The 16,668-nt window shown below is 39.2% G+C and overlaps 1 protein-coding gene across 1 annotated transcript in view; it reads right to left on the minus strand.

Moving 5' to 3' along the window:
• The window catches only part of LOC124868480 (inactive rhomboid protein 2-like), a 48,348-nt gene extending 34,975 nt beyond the window's left edge, over nt 1-13,373 (minus strand). The window contains exon 1 of the mRNA XM_047365832.1: nt 13,049-13,373. The gene's annotated coding sequence lies outside the window, so the exon portion shown is untranslated. The remainder of the gene's footprint in view (nt 1-13,048) is intronic.
• Between the last annotated feature and the right edge of the window lie 3,295 nt (nt 13,374-16,668).

A 16,668-nucleotide genomic window follows, 5' to 3' on the forward strand; every position in this document is an offset into this window, starting at 1 on the left:
AAAACGTAAAAGTTGAATCGGGTCTTGGAGGACTTTGAGTGGACTGGGCGGTTCATAAGTTGAAAACAAAAAAAAAGAAAAACTCAACCCTAGCCTGTGGTCAAAGTGTAAATGATTCATGTACAGGGGTTGGACAATGAAACTGAAACACCTGTCATTTTAGTGTGGGAGGTTTCATGGCTAAATTGGACCAGCCTGGTAGCCAGTCTTCATTGATTGCACATTGCACCAGTAAGAGCAGAGTGTGAAGGTTCAATTAGCAGGGTAAGAGCACAGTTTTGCTCAAAATATTGAAATGCACACAACATTATGGGTGACATACCAGAGTTCAAAAGAGGACAAATTGTTGGTGCACTTTTTGCTGGCGCGTCTGTGACCAAGACAGCAAGTCTTGGTCACAGAATTAAATGTGCACCTCAACTCTCCTGTTTCCACCAGAACTGTCCGTTGGGAGCTCCACAGGGTCAATATACACGACCGGGCTGCTATAGCCAAACCTTTGGTCACTCATGCCAATGCCAAACGTTGGTTTCAATGGTGCAAGGAGCACAAATCTTGGGCTGTGGACAATGTGAAACATGTATTGTTCTCTGATGAGTCCACCTTTACTGTTTTCCCCACATCCAGGAGAGTTACGGTGTGGAGAAGCCCCAAAGAAGCGTACCACTCAGACTGTTGCATGCCCAGAGTGAAGCATGGGGGTGGATCAGTGATGGTTTGGGCTGCCATATCATGGCATTCCCTTGGCCCAATACTTGTGCTAGATGGGCGCATCACTGCCAAGGACTACCGAACCATTCTTGAGGACCATGTGCATCCAATGGTTCAAACATTGTATCCTGAAGGCGGTGCCGTGTATCAGGATGACAATGCACCAATACACACAGCAAGACTGGTGAAAGATTGGTTTGATGAACATGAAAGTGAAGTTGAACATCTCCCATGGCCTGCACAGTCACCAGATCTAAATATTATTGAGCCACTTTGGGGTGTTTTGGAGGAACGAGTCAGGAAACGTTTTCCTCCGCCAGTATCACGTAGTGACCTGGTCACTATCCTGCAAGAAGAATGGCTTAAAATCCCTCTGACCACTGTGCAGGACTTGTATATGTCATTCCCAAGACGAATTGACGCTGTATTGGCCGCAAAAGGAGGCCCTACACCATACTAATAAATTATTGTGGTCTAAAACCAGGTGTTTCAGTTTCATTGTCCAACCCCTGTATGTACTGTATCCTACAGGCGAGAACATTTTCAGTTTGAGTTGTTACAAATTAATAAAATCAGCTAAAATGGGGTCTATTCATCGAGCTCAGAGTAGCCTTTGACCACTCTAACCCATTTTCCAATAACGTGTTTTGAAGCGCGCTCCGGTTTCTGAACGTGATTTCAGACAGCTGACATGCGTTTCCACCAACGAAAATGGGTTCCAGAGCGCAAACTCTGGTTCAACTCGGGCACCGCAGAAAACTTGGTTCTTCTGTGTGAACCATAACATCACCTGTGGTCGGGTCGAAGATGCAGACAATAGAAGCAACAAGTACGACTGAGAAGACAAAGAACGTACCGTATACACATTATTTATATGTTTGCAAAAACACACTAAACACTCGTATAACTACTTGTTTCCATTACTCTTGCAGATGCTGAACATGTGCAAATGAAAACATTGTACTGTTCTTGTATGGAGTTGCCATCTCCTCTTCCGTATTAACTCTAGTTTATGGATGCTCTCTTTTTGCCTTAAAAGGAGCAATGCGTGCAGCTCAGTGAGCTCTGCCGTCTCGCTACCACGCTCCCCCCGCGTCGTGTAACGTCCACTGTTGATGACTTATGCTTGGTTCCCAAAGCTGGTGGAAATGTGCCTTGGTGCACAACAAAACACAGACATTCGAAGGTACGCAAACCGAACTGGTTCAAGAACGAAAGTTCCTTTGGTGGAAAAACTTTCTGTGCTTTTTACAAAGTTAATAACTGACCTTATATCTGTCTGCTAAGGTAAGGGAAATAATCGAAATAACTTCACAGAACCTTATTTTGAAAAATTATAACTAGAAAGTTGCTGCACGGTTACAATTAATGAAATATTTATCAATCATGTAACATGAAATTGTAAATCAGAACTTTTTCCAAACAATATAAAGCTGGACAAAACTGATTTATTTTAGATAAATCTTGCAGAAAGGATATGATTTTCTATGGTGCAACTTATGATGTGTGCAGAATATAGGTATATATAAGTTCAGGAGAATAAGTTTAGAATAAGTTGTGTCATTTCTTTTTTTTTGCTTTTATCTGTCATATCTAAAGGATCTTAATGTAACAGAAAATAGATTTAGATTAGTTAAAAACAGCCACATTTCAATGATTTACGCAGAAAGAATAATAAAATATTTTGAATGACTATATTTGTAATTAAAAATAAAAACAGTTGGCAACTCCGATATTCACAAAACCAGACATCATAAACTAGCCATAAAGTTCTGAGCAGAGTTCTTCTAATGACAGTGCTCCTTCGAAAAGAAAAAAATGAACAGAAGCTTTTGGGCGGTTTTCTGTATTGCCTTTCTGGACACAGCTTTGCCGTCTGGTGGCAAAGGAGAACATGTTTGTCTTTTTTTTTTTCCCCTTTCTCTCCTCATTTCAAAAATTCTGAATGCCCCGATAAAAACCCTCACCGGCCTAACAATCAGAGCTTTTAGTGAGATATCAAGCTGTTAACGGAGGACCAGCAGGGACAGAGTGAGAGGGAGCAGTACAATATACAGGCTGGCAGCAAGATTGAACCAAAGCCAGCGAAGGAAAACAACTGTTTGACTCAAACATTCAACCCATCTGGGACAATCACAACCTTTATGTCAACACAGCAACACCATCCTATGATTTAGCTCCACATACTAGTTTGAACAGCAAGCCGGGCGTAGAATTGCGTTATGTGAAAAATGATCATGGCTGAGCAGCAGCTGCCAATGACTGAAGTCTGAAGAGACCAGAAGGAACAGAGTGAGAAAGAGCTGCAGAGTACAACAATGCTGCCTGCCAGTGCTGGCTTTCAACAAATCAAGTTAAAAACGAAAGGATCAATCATGGTGCATCCCAGCTATAGAGAGCAAAAATCTAGGAAATTAAAAGGACTCTATAATAGGGCTATCACAATACACACATTTCAAACTCGATACAAACACTGAGGAAAATGACTAGACTCTGCTCACAACACACCTTTTTATAAAGGGGTCGAGTTCTTTCTAATAAAGAGCGGAAAAATGTAGTGTGACAATATTTTCATAACAATAAGTAGAAGGCCATTCAACACGCGTGCATTAAACATATAGAATTGAATAGTGCTGTTTTACTGTATTGCAATACGGTATACAAGACAATAAAAGAAGTGTTAATATCGTTTATTGGCGTATGTGCCTTGGATTCAATGGAGCAAATAATCGGAAAATTGTTTTTTACAGTGTAAATATTGATCTGGTCCAGGCAAAATTCATCAGAACAATGATTTTGCCTTTGTATTTTTAGCTAAAAGAGCTAAAAGGGTCTTAAAGGCTCTTCTCCAGCAAAAACATGCCTACCAGAGTTTTAACCTTCTAGCAGCAGCAGCTCGTTGTTTTGTTTGTCAGCCATGACTGTTTAGGTGAGCCTCTGCAATAGAGGAGAGCCGCAGTGTTTATCTGCACACTGCTGTGAGAAGCTGTGTACCCGCTTGGGGAGATGAAAATGGCTCAGATTATATGGATTTTGACACAAATGAGAATCTTTAAAGGAATACATTTTAAAGTATCGATTATATTTAAATAAAGATTATTTTGACAACTGTACTCTGGCAAACATTCTGTCTTTTATTCCACTTCCTCCTGTTTTGGGCGGTAGAAATTCAGCTGAAGAAATCATTTACTTTAGGTTAAAGGCTGGAGTTGTTTTACTGCTCTGCCGGCTGTTTCCACATGCTCTGGAATGGACTCTGATTGCTAGAGGCTGAATCCACATGCACCAAAGAATCTGATTTCTTGCAATCAATACTGAGATATCTCTGAATCGTTATCTTTTTAGTATGAATAGACTGTTACCGATGTCACCCAATAAAACACTTTGAAAGACAGCTGTAATGTGGGAACCACATTTGCACCAGCCACTAATCTTATGGAGGTAACACTGTTTTGAGAATACAGCTGGCAAGAAAGGAGAAGCATGTTTGTTGCAGTCAGCCTGAGCAGATTGGCCAACTAATCAAACAGCTAATATCAGCTCATTATCCGTGTTGCTGCCATACAGAGGGCCAGATGACAAAATGGAATCATTTGTGCAACGAGGTTGAAAACTATCCAATTTAGTGGAGTTTAATTTATATGTAAAATAAATGCTTCAGATAATTATTTTTGCTGCAGCAGAAATGTTATTTTCTCCTCTCTTTAAAATCAAACATCTCATGTTTTGTATCTTAGTTTTAGGTTTTGTGCAAATACAGCTACACTTTGAAACTGAGGTATTTTGTGCAGTGGTGTCAAACAGTCATCATACCAGCCCAGACCAGTTGTGACATCCCACTACACAGGAAAGCGCAACAGTTTGAAGCACATCTTCCAAGCTTTCCCTTCAAAAGTCCTCTATTGATTCATTAGTCGCAGCTTGTTGAATGAATCACAAGGAAAACAACCTAAAGGCAAAGACTTTAACAGCACGTTTTAACAAAGTGTAATCTGATTCCTGCTTGATTCTAACTTGCAGCTCACAATTGAACACTCCAATCTTCATGAAACAGTCACGCGATCGCTCTAGTCATGCCACATCTGATTTTCCCAAATCATTACACATAAATGATGTGAATAAAAACGAAAGCATTTGTCTCTGTGTAAAATGGCTCATGTAAGAGAAGTTGTGTCATTTAGCAAAACAGCTGCAAAAGAATACAATTATGCACAGATGAGAAGATTTGAGGTGGAGATTGGTAAATATTTCAAGGGTATAGTTATTATATAGTTATTATACCAATGTTCCTTGGGTACAAGTGGACCACTCTTATCTTTAACTTGTTACAATTTATAATGTATTTTCTTATTCAGAATATTTTGAGAAAGACTCAAACCTGAAATGCATTTTTTTCACTGTTACTGACAAAGTATGTTTTCAGTGTTACCCTTTATTTTATTCTGACATTGTAGTATTCAAACCCTTAAGCAACAAGATTGTAGGTTCTAGAAATAAATTCTGACTTAACTGAATTTGGTGTCAGCGAGTTCAGGTACTTGGGAGACAGAGCAGCAAATGAAACTGCCCCCTTTTTTTTTTTTAAGAGCTAAACAATTTTTAGGTGAAGACGTTCAAGCACTAATGCTGTATTCGGTGCAGATTTCAAACAGAACTGTTTGCTGTGTTGTCCACAGTCAGAATTCAGGTTCACGAAGAGCATTTTGACGGAAAAAGCACCAATCCAGCCAACTAAGAAATGCTGCACCTTTTACCAAGAATGTGCATGCCCAGACCTGTGTCGCTACTTTCTCCAATACAGTCCCCAGTAAGGGCCTTGTTCTCAATGCAAGAGTTCCTCACAATCCTTCAAATCTGACCTATGTAACTCAGAGCATGCTCACAGTAACGAGACACACACATCATGCATATATGTTGCAATGTGTCACCCAAACTGCTAAACTCAAGACATTCATGGCAAAAATTCTTGTTAGTTAGCCCAGCTTGCATCGTCTAACTGACGAACTGTGGTTCTCACTCAGTCAGATAATAACAGCAGTGCCAGACAGAACAGGAGAAAAGACATTCTGTCCCCCAGGAACTGGCAAGGAAAGTACAAGGAAACTGTCTATACAAAGTGCTCTCCGCACCGTTGAGAGTTAAACAGAACCACTGAAGTACTTCTAAGAGCCAAATGCTGAAATCTTAAAGCTGTTCTCCAATAATCTGTTCAGAATGGGATGGTAGGAAAACTGTACCTAAATGTAGTTAGGCAGACACATGACATGCCTGATACTGAAATAAGGTGCTATTGATAGAAAACAAGGTGATCGTGTAACAGACTGGAATACACATAATGCATGTGGACAGTGAAAGTATTAAGTCCAACATATCGTTTTATTTACCATATGTAAAATTATGTTATGCTGCCGTAGCACCCTGCTCTACCATCTGCTTGATTCCCAATCCATGAAGTAATAGAGAAAAAGTCTGTGTTCATATCACTTAACTTTGCATATTACAAAGGCTGAATGCACCCTGAGCAAATAAATGCAAGTTTCAGTTCCAAAAGGTTTCTTTTTTATTTTAAGAGTCTAAGTAAATAAAACACATTTTTCAAGAAAACTTACAAGAAGTTTAAAGGACCCCATTTTTTCTAAATAAGCTTGTCTTTAAAATTTTCTTAGATTTGAGAAAATTTTCTGTAGGAGTGCCTCAGGTTACAACAGGTTCAGGGCTTTAAAAAACAACCACATGACCCTTATTATCCACAACAAAAACATCTAGTGGCTGTCCAAACCCATGCTTTGTTGGGAACCATGGAGAGCTAACATTACACTCACAAAAAGCAACTGCTGAAGAAACTGGCTGTTGAGTTTCTCAGAAAATATTGCATAAGATAAGAAAAAAATGGTTTGATCCAGAAAGGTTCACAGGTCACTGCAAAACACACTGGCTGTTCCACAAAGTTCTGCATAAAAGCATATTAGCTGAAAATTAAGTAGAAGGAAAAAGTGTGGTGCGAAAAAATGAGAAAACAACAGAGAGAACCAAAGCCTTGAGAGCATTATGAAGCATAGCCCTTTCAACAGTTTGGAAGAGATTCACAAGGCGCTGACTGTGGCTGGAGTCAGTCGGCCCTTTGTTCTGTGATCTAAATGTGTTCTGTACTCCTCGCGATCAGCTAAAAAGGTCCTGACATGGAATGATATGTTGAGGTCAAACATTACCCCCCTGGTCCATTAGGAGGTAAAACGGTAACCTCTGTGAAGTGCAGTGAAATATTGGCTTGCAGAATGAGTGATGTAGTGATTTAATACAAAGCAAATACATAAGCTGCTGCACCATAAGTCTGCAAAGAGGAGAAGAGACGTATGATCTTCCTGTCAGACCAGAGGCATCAACAGAATGTGAGCTTGATAAGTTGAGGATGTTGTGCAACTGCCTGCTTCAGGATCATGACACAGAATTTAACTCTATAGGGGACTTACCCTAATTTATTGAAATGCATCTGTAAAACTCTTTACAATTTACCATAACACCACTGTGTTAATGATTTTGCCTTATTTCACGTTTTTGTTTTTGCACGCACTTTTTTACAGAAGGCATTTTGATTTTACTGAAAGCCTTTGGTGGACTGGCAATAAATCAAGTGTAAAACACCTTGCTGCATGATCACCACTGTGCATTTCCTGCCATTAAAATCACCGTGTTTACTGTAAAGAAGTCTGTTAACTGTTAAGGTGTGAAACATAAAATATGCTAGCTGAACTATACAGACTGGACTGTTGCTGCAAATGTAGCTTTTGTGTGCTTACACGAGGAATTTCCTCTTTTTCATGACTGCTTTCAACACCTGCATATGCAGGACCTGCATTAGTAGGACAGTAGCAGGTCAGTAAGACGTGCCGAAATGTTGCATCGATTTAAAGCAGAAAAAAAAATAATTGTCTGATTAGATGCTCCATGTCTGATGAGATAATACTGATGGGAGTTTTGGTCTAAGAGTCCAGTAAAAGAAGGTTTGCATGCCAGGTACGATGAAGAAAATAAGCCAACATACTTCATGTAATAGTAAAATAGTACAAGTAGAGGCAGTTTGCTACCGGGCTGCCCAAACTAATACACTTTGTGATAAAGCTAATTCACAGTTACCCGTCTGTGTTAAAATGGCTAACTTTTTCTGCCTGCACACAGAAAATGAGTTCAGGTCTTTAATCAACACGGTGGCAACGGAAAGATTCGCCAACAAGCCAGTCACCTATAGGTAATAATCCAGAGCATAAAACGAACTTAAAGTTTCTCTTGGAAGAAAATGAGCATAGGTGCTGTTTGAGCATATGATGTCTCATGTAAATAACCTGCCAGAAATATTATTATTAAATGATGGATTGCTGTTTTTTTCACTCAGGTTTGGCTCAGGTCTGATACTGACTTGTATCCTGGGTGATCCAGTTCAAACCTGTTGATTAAAACACATAGGAGCACAAATCTGAAGTGACTGCTACTTTATTTAAAAAGAAAGAACAAAAGCAAAGGCATTGTTCAAAACCAGTAGGAGGTGATAGCTTTCAGCTCAGCCAGAAGGAAGATTCTAACACTTTATGCCTTGTCTATGAAAGAAGCCTCTATCATTTACTTTGTTTCTCCAGCATGCCAAATTAGACAAAAATGTTTAAGCACTTGTTACATACTTTACTTTTATTAATGTTTCCAACATCAGAGATCTGTTGGACAAACGCAGTTTAAACACCTTGAAAACCCACCGAAGATGGTAAACGCGAGAAACCTTGTAGCCTTATGACTATGATTGGTCCCACTTACTGAGTGGCTAAAAGGCCTCTCGGTGAAGACGAAGCCATTACTCCAAAAGCAACATAAAAAGACAAATTACAGTTTGGAAATGTACAAGGATACATATCCTGTGATCTGATGAAACTAAAACTGACATAAATACCATCATCACCTTTGGAAAATAAAGAGGGACGCTTTGAAGCCTGAAAGCACAAGGAAGTATGGGGGTGGCAGCATCATGCTGTGGGCATGTTTTACTGCAGGGGAGAACCTGTGCACTTCACAAAATAGATTACATCATAAAGAAAGAACATAATGTTGAAATATGGAAGTAAGATCTAACAAAATTAAGCATAAAGTCAAAGGTTGATTGTAAAAGAATCTTTATCTAAATCTAAGCATATCACCAAATTGGCGCGCGGCAGTAGCCTCGATGCAGACTGTTTGCAGGTTGTGTCCTTGGGCTCAGTGGGGGCTCAGTGGCACCTGTGTATGGCTCACTTCTGTCAGTGCGCCCCAGAGCCGCTGTGCTACAATGTAGCTCACCACTGTCAGTGTGTGTAAATGGGTGGATGACTGATTGTAGTGTGAAGCGCTGTAGGGTCCTCAGACTTGATAAAGCACTTGCCATTTAATATAAAACAAATTGACTCAAGCCATGGCTGTAAAGTACAAAAAAAACAAATGCTACAAAAACTATTCTCTCATTATTCTGGCATTCAGCAAACAGAAATGACCTTGGTAATACAAACTGATCTAAAAGGGGAAAGCTTTAATTCTTAACTCTAATTTAATATCAGCCAGTGGGGAAAGTTGTTGTCTTCACACGGCGTATGTAAACTTCTGGTTTCAACTGTATGCTATGAATCCACTTGCCCCACAAAATGATAAGATATTTGGATGTGATGGTAATGTAGAGGTATCGCATGAGGGCTGCATTTCCTGTAGCTGTGGTCTACTATAGAAATGACCCAGTCCTAAGTGAGATTTGCTTTATGGCTCAGTGAAACTAAAAGCTAAACTTTGAAGATTTACTGCAGCTTAAACAGCCGTCTTTAATTGCTGACTGTTTTCAGGGTTCACAACAGCCTGACCTACCTTTTTGATCAATCAATATAGTCAAGCTATAAACTATAGTCTTAAGTCAACTGACATTGTTAGCTTTTTTATGGCTATTTATCTCCATCAAACTTTGCCCAAAACTACCAGAGAGCCACGTTCGCACCAGGAGTGAAGTTCTTTACTAAGCTTGATGGCAGTTCTCAGACCTTAGGTTGGGAAAACACAGCAGCACAAAAATAAACACCCTCAAGTTTCGCAAGTTCTTCTTTTTGATGTTGCTGTGCATTCTTATGAAACTTGTGCCTAAATCTGCAAAGATCTGAGTGGCCTTAACATGAAATGGCACAGTCATACCGAAAAAACTCAAGCCTTTCACATTGGCTTTTTCCACTTCTTAATGTTCTCACACTATGTACGGACAAATGCAGAACCGATAAATGGACTCTTTTGATCACAGATTTTCAACATATTTGGCCAAGAATCTCTGTGCCACTTCTATGTGTTCTTCTGAGCACTAAACGTTGTCAGGCAGGCATTTCTAGACCGCTTCAAAGTCGCGGGGGAGCAGGGTATACCCTGGACAGGTCGCCAGTCCATCGCAGGGCAACACACAAACAACCATGCACACACTCATTCACACACCTAAGGGGAATTTAGAGAGACTAATTAACCTAACAGGCATGTCTTTGGACTGTGGGAGGAAGCCAGAGTACCCGGTGAGAACCCACGCATGCACGGGGAGAACATGCAAACTCCATGCAGAAAGACCCCAGGCTGGGAATCGAACCCAGGACCTTCTTGCTACAAGGCAACTGCACTACCAACTGCACCACCGTGCAGCCCACTAAAAGCTGTATTTGTCTTTAAATGTCTGTAGGCCATCACTGAATTTGGGTGATGTTTTCATGATCCATTTTAATTGATATGCTCTTCTAAAGCGGTTATGATTTTAGCTGTGAAAGGTGCTGTATGACTCACTAACTAACTACAACTTGGTAAGACAACCACCACAGAAATGCTACAACAGAAACAGCAGCCAGCATTTTGACAATACCACCCACCTTCAACCAAAAATATTAATAAAACAAACATGCTGTTGTGGGAGGAAATGCAATTACAGTACGCTTCCTCTGTGAACAAAAAAAAATAATCTACTTTATAAAGGCCCAGCTATATGTAACAAGCACGTAAAACTGCACAGAATTATCCTCACTACAAATACCACCACCCCACCAAAAAATAAAAACCGTCTGTGTGTATTTGGGTCGATGACATCACAAGCGACACAAGAATCGAGCCAATCAAGAACTTATACAAGGACACAGGTCCGACGTCTCTGGGGTCTAAGGAGCTGCTTATAAAATCAGTCAGTCGATCCAAGGACAATGGCTCTGGATATGAGCACGCTCATGTAAAATTAGTGGCGTTGGAATAAAAGACCAATCACAATGAAGGGGCAGGAACAATATTTAATAATTAATATGACCATCTTTGTGCAACAATCACGCCTGTTTTAAATCCTATTTTAACTAACTCCTTTATTCCAGCAAAGATAAAATAAATGCTCAAGTTAAGTTGTGTTAATTTGTGATGTTTAACAGTCTTTAGAACTATTTTACAAGTGACCTAAGTATGAGCATACATGCACAGACAACATGAAGCAGTGCGGAAAGAATGATGCACTCTGCTGTCATGATAAATGAGGAGGGGCTCTTTTTTCAGAGGGAGGCCTTTTCATTGAGAAACACAATTGCGGTTAGTTTCTAATCTTCAGCTTCAGACAGGAGCAAACCTTAGAGCAATCAGTTTCAGTTTTAGATGCATAAGGATAAAATCTGCACAAATATCTATCACAAAGACATTCTGACAAACTAAGACGTAACCGTGTGACTTAGTGAGGAGGAGAAAACAGGAGTGTGTTAACACATCACCATGCTGCTGTTCTTTAAAACTTTTTTCAGAGATTTGATTGGCTGGATCTTTCTTTGCCTTGATTGCCGATCTCCAAACCTAATAAAGTGCATAAAATCAATATATTTTGGCCAGATTTGAACATTAACTGGTTCAAATCTGTTCATATTTCTGCTAGAATCTTTCTATCTGACTGGTTTCTGTGTATATTCCACACTAATAAAATAGGAGTTTGTTTGCTGCCAGACTTTCCTGAAATCCATACAGTGTTCCCATGCATTCAGCAGCTCAAACCTTTTGTTGCCACCACACCAAATACAAGTAAATCTTTCAAGTTTTTTCTAAAGGAAAAAACATGGGTGTTGGTCATTATCTTTCTTTTTGAAGTTTGAAAAGGAGTTGCCTTTCACGACAAATAACACATTAGTTTGTACGCCCCTTGGGGGATTTTCATACCCATGTTTACAACAGAGACGTTTTAGGAATATTCTATGATAGTCCACTGTAAGGAAATGTGGTTATGAGATTTGAGCATTTTATGATTATCTCCATAATACTTAACTAGCAAGAGAAATAAACGTGGTTTGAGTGCACATTAAAAAATGGTTTTAATACAGATATAAATTGGAAAGAGAACAAACAAGCGTGCCAAAAAAAATACATCTGATCAGCTTCCTTTTGCCTTCTGTGATGTCACCAGGGTCATGTGGGCGTGTGTGGCTTGTTTTTAGAAGGATAGATTCTGTTTTCATTAAAGGATTATAAAGAAAATAGCTAAACAAGTAGAACATTTCTCATTACATAACGTATAAGTGACAAACTACATCTAAAGCAAGTTGGATTGGTTTTTACAGAACAGTCTGGGTAGGGGCTTTTAAACAACAAAGTCAAAACTGTTACCAAACAAAAACTGCTACATAATTAGATGAGTTCACAGGGATGTGTGGCTGAGGGGAATTACACTAACAACACAGGCAGGCAGCAGCTACTTCCCTCTATTATGTCGTTTTCAACTTATATGTTGAAATTTAAATGCCTGACTGAAATATAACCATGCTGTACTTTACTAAGCTACAGAAAGCCACGTCATATTATATGATCACTGTTATGTATTAAATGTATAACTCTGGTATGTGTCATAAAGTGAATATGTTTTGACGGCGTCATTTATTCGTAGTGTGTGTAAACATAACCTCCTACATTCCTGAAAACAGATGGAGGGCTGTACGATGGGCAGCGCAGGAAAATGACGGACATGGCGCCCAGAAATAAGTTTAGAGGGGCGGCGGTGGGAAAATTCATGTGAACAACTGGACCTGCTTGTATTTGGACGGGCGGGTAGAGCAACAAAAGGCTTGCTGAGGCACGTCGACAGCTAGTTTCAGTGCGGTGGGGAAACACGGCAGTTAATAACTAACATGAACATTATTGCTCTCAGCTGGGTTTCTACTTTATTAGAAACAATTCAATGAACGAACCCACGTTTACTCAGCACTTCTACCAGAAAACATGACCAACTCCCACTTCAAAAACACGGCGGGTTGTCCGTCAGTCATTTATTACACCCAACGTTTAGAAATGTTTTACTCACCTCCAAGAAAAAGTAGTTGGCTTTTTATTCATGAGCAGGTGGTAAATATCCGAAAAGCTACAGTACGTTTAGTTAGTGACAAGCCGTGTGACTCCACTTCCCGCTTTCTCTCTTCCAACATCCTTTTTTTTACTGAGGCTCCAGAAAGCGCAGCGGAGCGGAGCCGGAGGGCGGAGCCATGTCTTATCTTCCCTTCAGAAGAGTCTCTGGTTGGGCCCGTTTCAACCACCTTCAACACCCCGGAGCTGCGTGTGGAAACTACCCGCCGTAGTGACTCCTACACAAATATGCAGCGAGCTACGGTCAGGCTCTGTTCGGCTCCTGCTGCCCGGACAGACTGAAATGTAGTCACTGCTGGTAGAAATCATCCTGATGAATACGATTCAGCGAAATTTGATCAAAACTAAAATAAAACAATACCGTACAATGTGCCCAATACGGCGGGCCGCCTCCCTGTGACCCAAAGCCCCCCTTCCATCCCATAACCCTGTCCAAGCAGCATGTCCAGCCTCAACCCATCATTAAGAGCTAAACATAATATTGGTGAATGATCTACAACTTTTAAAAATGAGGTTTTATTACATTTAAGATTATTTAAAAGACAGCATGATGATGGCATTTAGTAATAAAACATACATCCACACATTTCTTCACATAACATTGCTGACCAATACCTATAATGTATAAATCAATATTCTTTAGTTGGATGTAGTTTTGTATTGAACACAAAATTATATCTACTAAAATTAGAGATAACATCAAAAAATACAAACAGTTATGTACATATTACGAAGCTTTTAATACTACCAACCATAAAATTATTTATTTACAATAATAATTGGGTTTTAAACATTTCTAATCTCACAGTGAAAGGTTCTGTATTCATTCTGTTAATGGTGAATCTGACTAAATTACAAAAAATCAAATAGTGATGCTGAATTATTATTTAAGGCATGGCTTTCACTCATTGTCATACAAAACTGCTATATATAAATGTTTATGTCATACATATTTTGGAAAGATCTATTGTCATAAAGAATAAAATATGTGTATATCAAGGACACATACTGCTTATTACACATGAAGCACGGGTGCCGAATTTGGTACTTTAATAGGTACCAACCGAATTCGGTACTACTGAGTACCGATTCAAGTAAAATCAAACGGTACCATGTTTCGGTACGTAAACGCATCATTGTGACACTGAGGGAGTGGAATAGTGGGCGATTTTCCATGCTGGACTTATATGACCCCATAGACTTGAACACAGTATTGCATGCACAAGAGTGTAATGAGGTCAGTAGCCGCTGGTACCGTCAACAAAGCATGGCTGATAGGAAATTAGGGCTCCACTTTTCAAAATGCGGTGTAGATTTCGCTCGCTGCAATATCTGTGATGCGAAGTGCCACGCCAGTGGTGGGTATACTTCTAATCTGAGGAAGCACCTGGTTAAGAACCAAATTTTTCTGAACTCCTGCATTCAGCACCGTTAGCACGCCTGCATCCGTTAGTGACCCGACATCTGCAGCCAGTGTCCAAATGCAAGCAAGTTCATGGCTGGGTTTTAATTTATGCATTATGAAAAAAACACTGCTAGTCAGTTAAGGGTTTTCATGTTGAAGAAATGTTTTGAAGCAACTGAGATGTTACAATACAAAAAGCTAGATGTTGTTTTAAAACAGTCATTAAAGTTTATATTTTGAGAAATACATATGTTAAATTGAACATTTTGGAGATTTTATTATTAAACGAATTAACAATTATAACTACATAAACATACAAAAGTACCGAAAACTGGTACCGCTGAGTAACGATAACGATTAACATCGGAATGTCAAAGCACTAATCCTAACACTGCCATGAAGCAGATTAATGGAAACATTTTATTACAAACCATCACCTGAATTAAACCAGCTATACCTGCTCATGCTCTAGGTTTATAAACGCTCTATTGTGCTTTCAACGCCTGAGAGCCCCCCTCACACCGGTATTACAAAAATTGCTCACATTTTTCCAACTTTGGCTTCCCTTCACTGACTTCCTGTTCATTAACACCTTTTTAAGTCTCTTAACAATATTGCCCCTTCTTATCTGAACTGCTTCACCCACATTCCCCATTTTGTTCCCTCTGATCTGTAGACCAGATGCTTTTAGATGTTCCACAGAGGAAATGCAAACTGGGAGCTGACAGAACCATTTCAGTTACTCTCCTAAACTGTGGAATGCTTTGGCTTTGCATGTCAGACAGGCTCCTTTGCTTTCTGTTTTTAAGTTACATTCACCTCAACTTAGTTTAAGATGCCGACTCCCCACATGTCTGGAATGGTTTGTTTTAATATTCTGACATCATTTTGACTTTTACTTAAATTTTACTGTACACTTTTACTGTACAGTTCGTTTTAAACTGCTTCATAAAGTGGTGTGGTAAAAAAAACTTTGAGGAGTCTTAAGTTGCTAAAAATAAAAGCACATAAATTGGCATTTAAAGTTAGTCATTGCCAACAAGACTCCAGGTCGGATTAGCTTTAGAACCTTTTTCTATTTAGTTGTTAAATCCGAAAAGAAAACTAAAACCTGAGGAGCTTGGATGTAAGAATTTTGTAAATCAATTCTAAGATGTATGACAAAGTCATAGCCTCATGTTCCAAAACATTTACATGCTGATTATATCAAATTGCTTTCCTTTTCTTGGCCAAACAGTAAAGAAGCTTACCTGTTATTTGTGTCTGATTAACGTTTTAACATTAAGATCCATAGTGTTTACATAGAAGCTTCAGTAAAAAAAGTACGATTATTTTCTTCAAGCGCTATGAAAAAGATTTTTGTGGGATTTTAAATATTAACCATTTTTTTAAATTAATCATTATAGTTATTAAATGTAATGTTTGATGCTGGTTAAATTCCAACAACTTTATTTCGTTAACATTTTGATTAGAATTTAGCTGAAGTTGGTTCAGTCAGCCGCTATCTAGAGGTCAGTATGTTTATATACATTGTCTGTCCATCCATCCTTTTCTATATCCGCTTCTTCCCTACAGGGTCACGGGGGAGCTGGTGCCCATCTCCACGGTCTACGGGCGAGCGGTGGGGTACACCCTGGACAAGTCGCCAGTCCATTGCAGGGCGTTGCTTTATGTAAGTTAGCACATGTTTTAAATAGTTTCAAATCATGTCTAATTTTAGCTAGTTCCATGACCTCATCAATGCTGAAGTAAAACCTGCTAGCAACCTAGGCTTCCTAACCCCTAGGCCGTCTTTGCCAATGAACCATAAAAGAATCTTAGCTGACATTGTCAGGAAAAAGATTTCCATGCCTCCTTGTTCGAATAGATTTAAAAAGTTTATTACTAATTTAATGTTTCACACCTTTATCTCAAACCAGTTATTTTTTTTTATATGGGAGGACCAACAAATGGGCAAAATGATGATGATTAGAATTAGCAGGGTAAAAGCATTTTAGAAAACAGTTACTTATCCTTAATTTTACATAATTTCTTCTTGGGAATATTGATAAAAGCTACCCGATTAAAACCTGTGCATATTACATTTTTATTGATTCAATTTGAACAGTTTGTTTTATCAGGGTTAATCGGGTTTCAGTAAAAAGCTACATACAGTG

The sequence above is a fragment of the Girardinichthys multiradiatus genome, chromosome 5 (assembly GCF_021462225.1).
Source record: "Girardinichthys multiradiatus isolate DD_20200921_A chromosome 5, DD_fGirMul_XY1, whole genome shotgun sequence".
NCBI lineage: Eukaryota > Metazoa > Chordata > Actinopteri > Cyprinodontiformes > Goodeidae > Girardinichthys > Girardinichthys multiradiatus.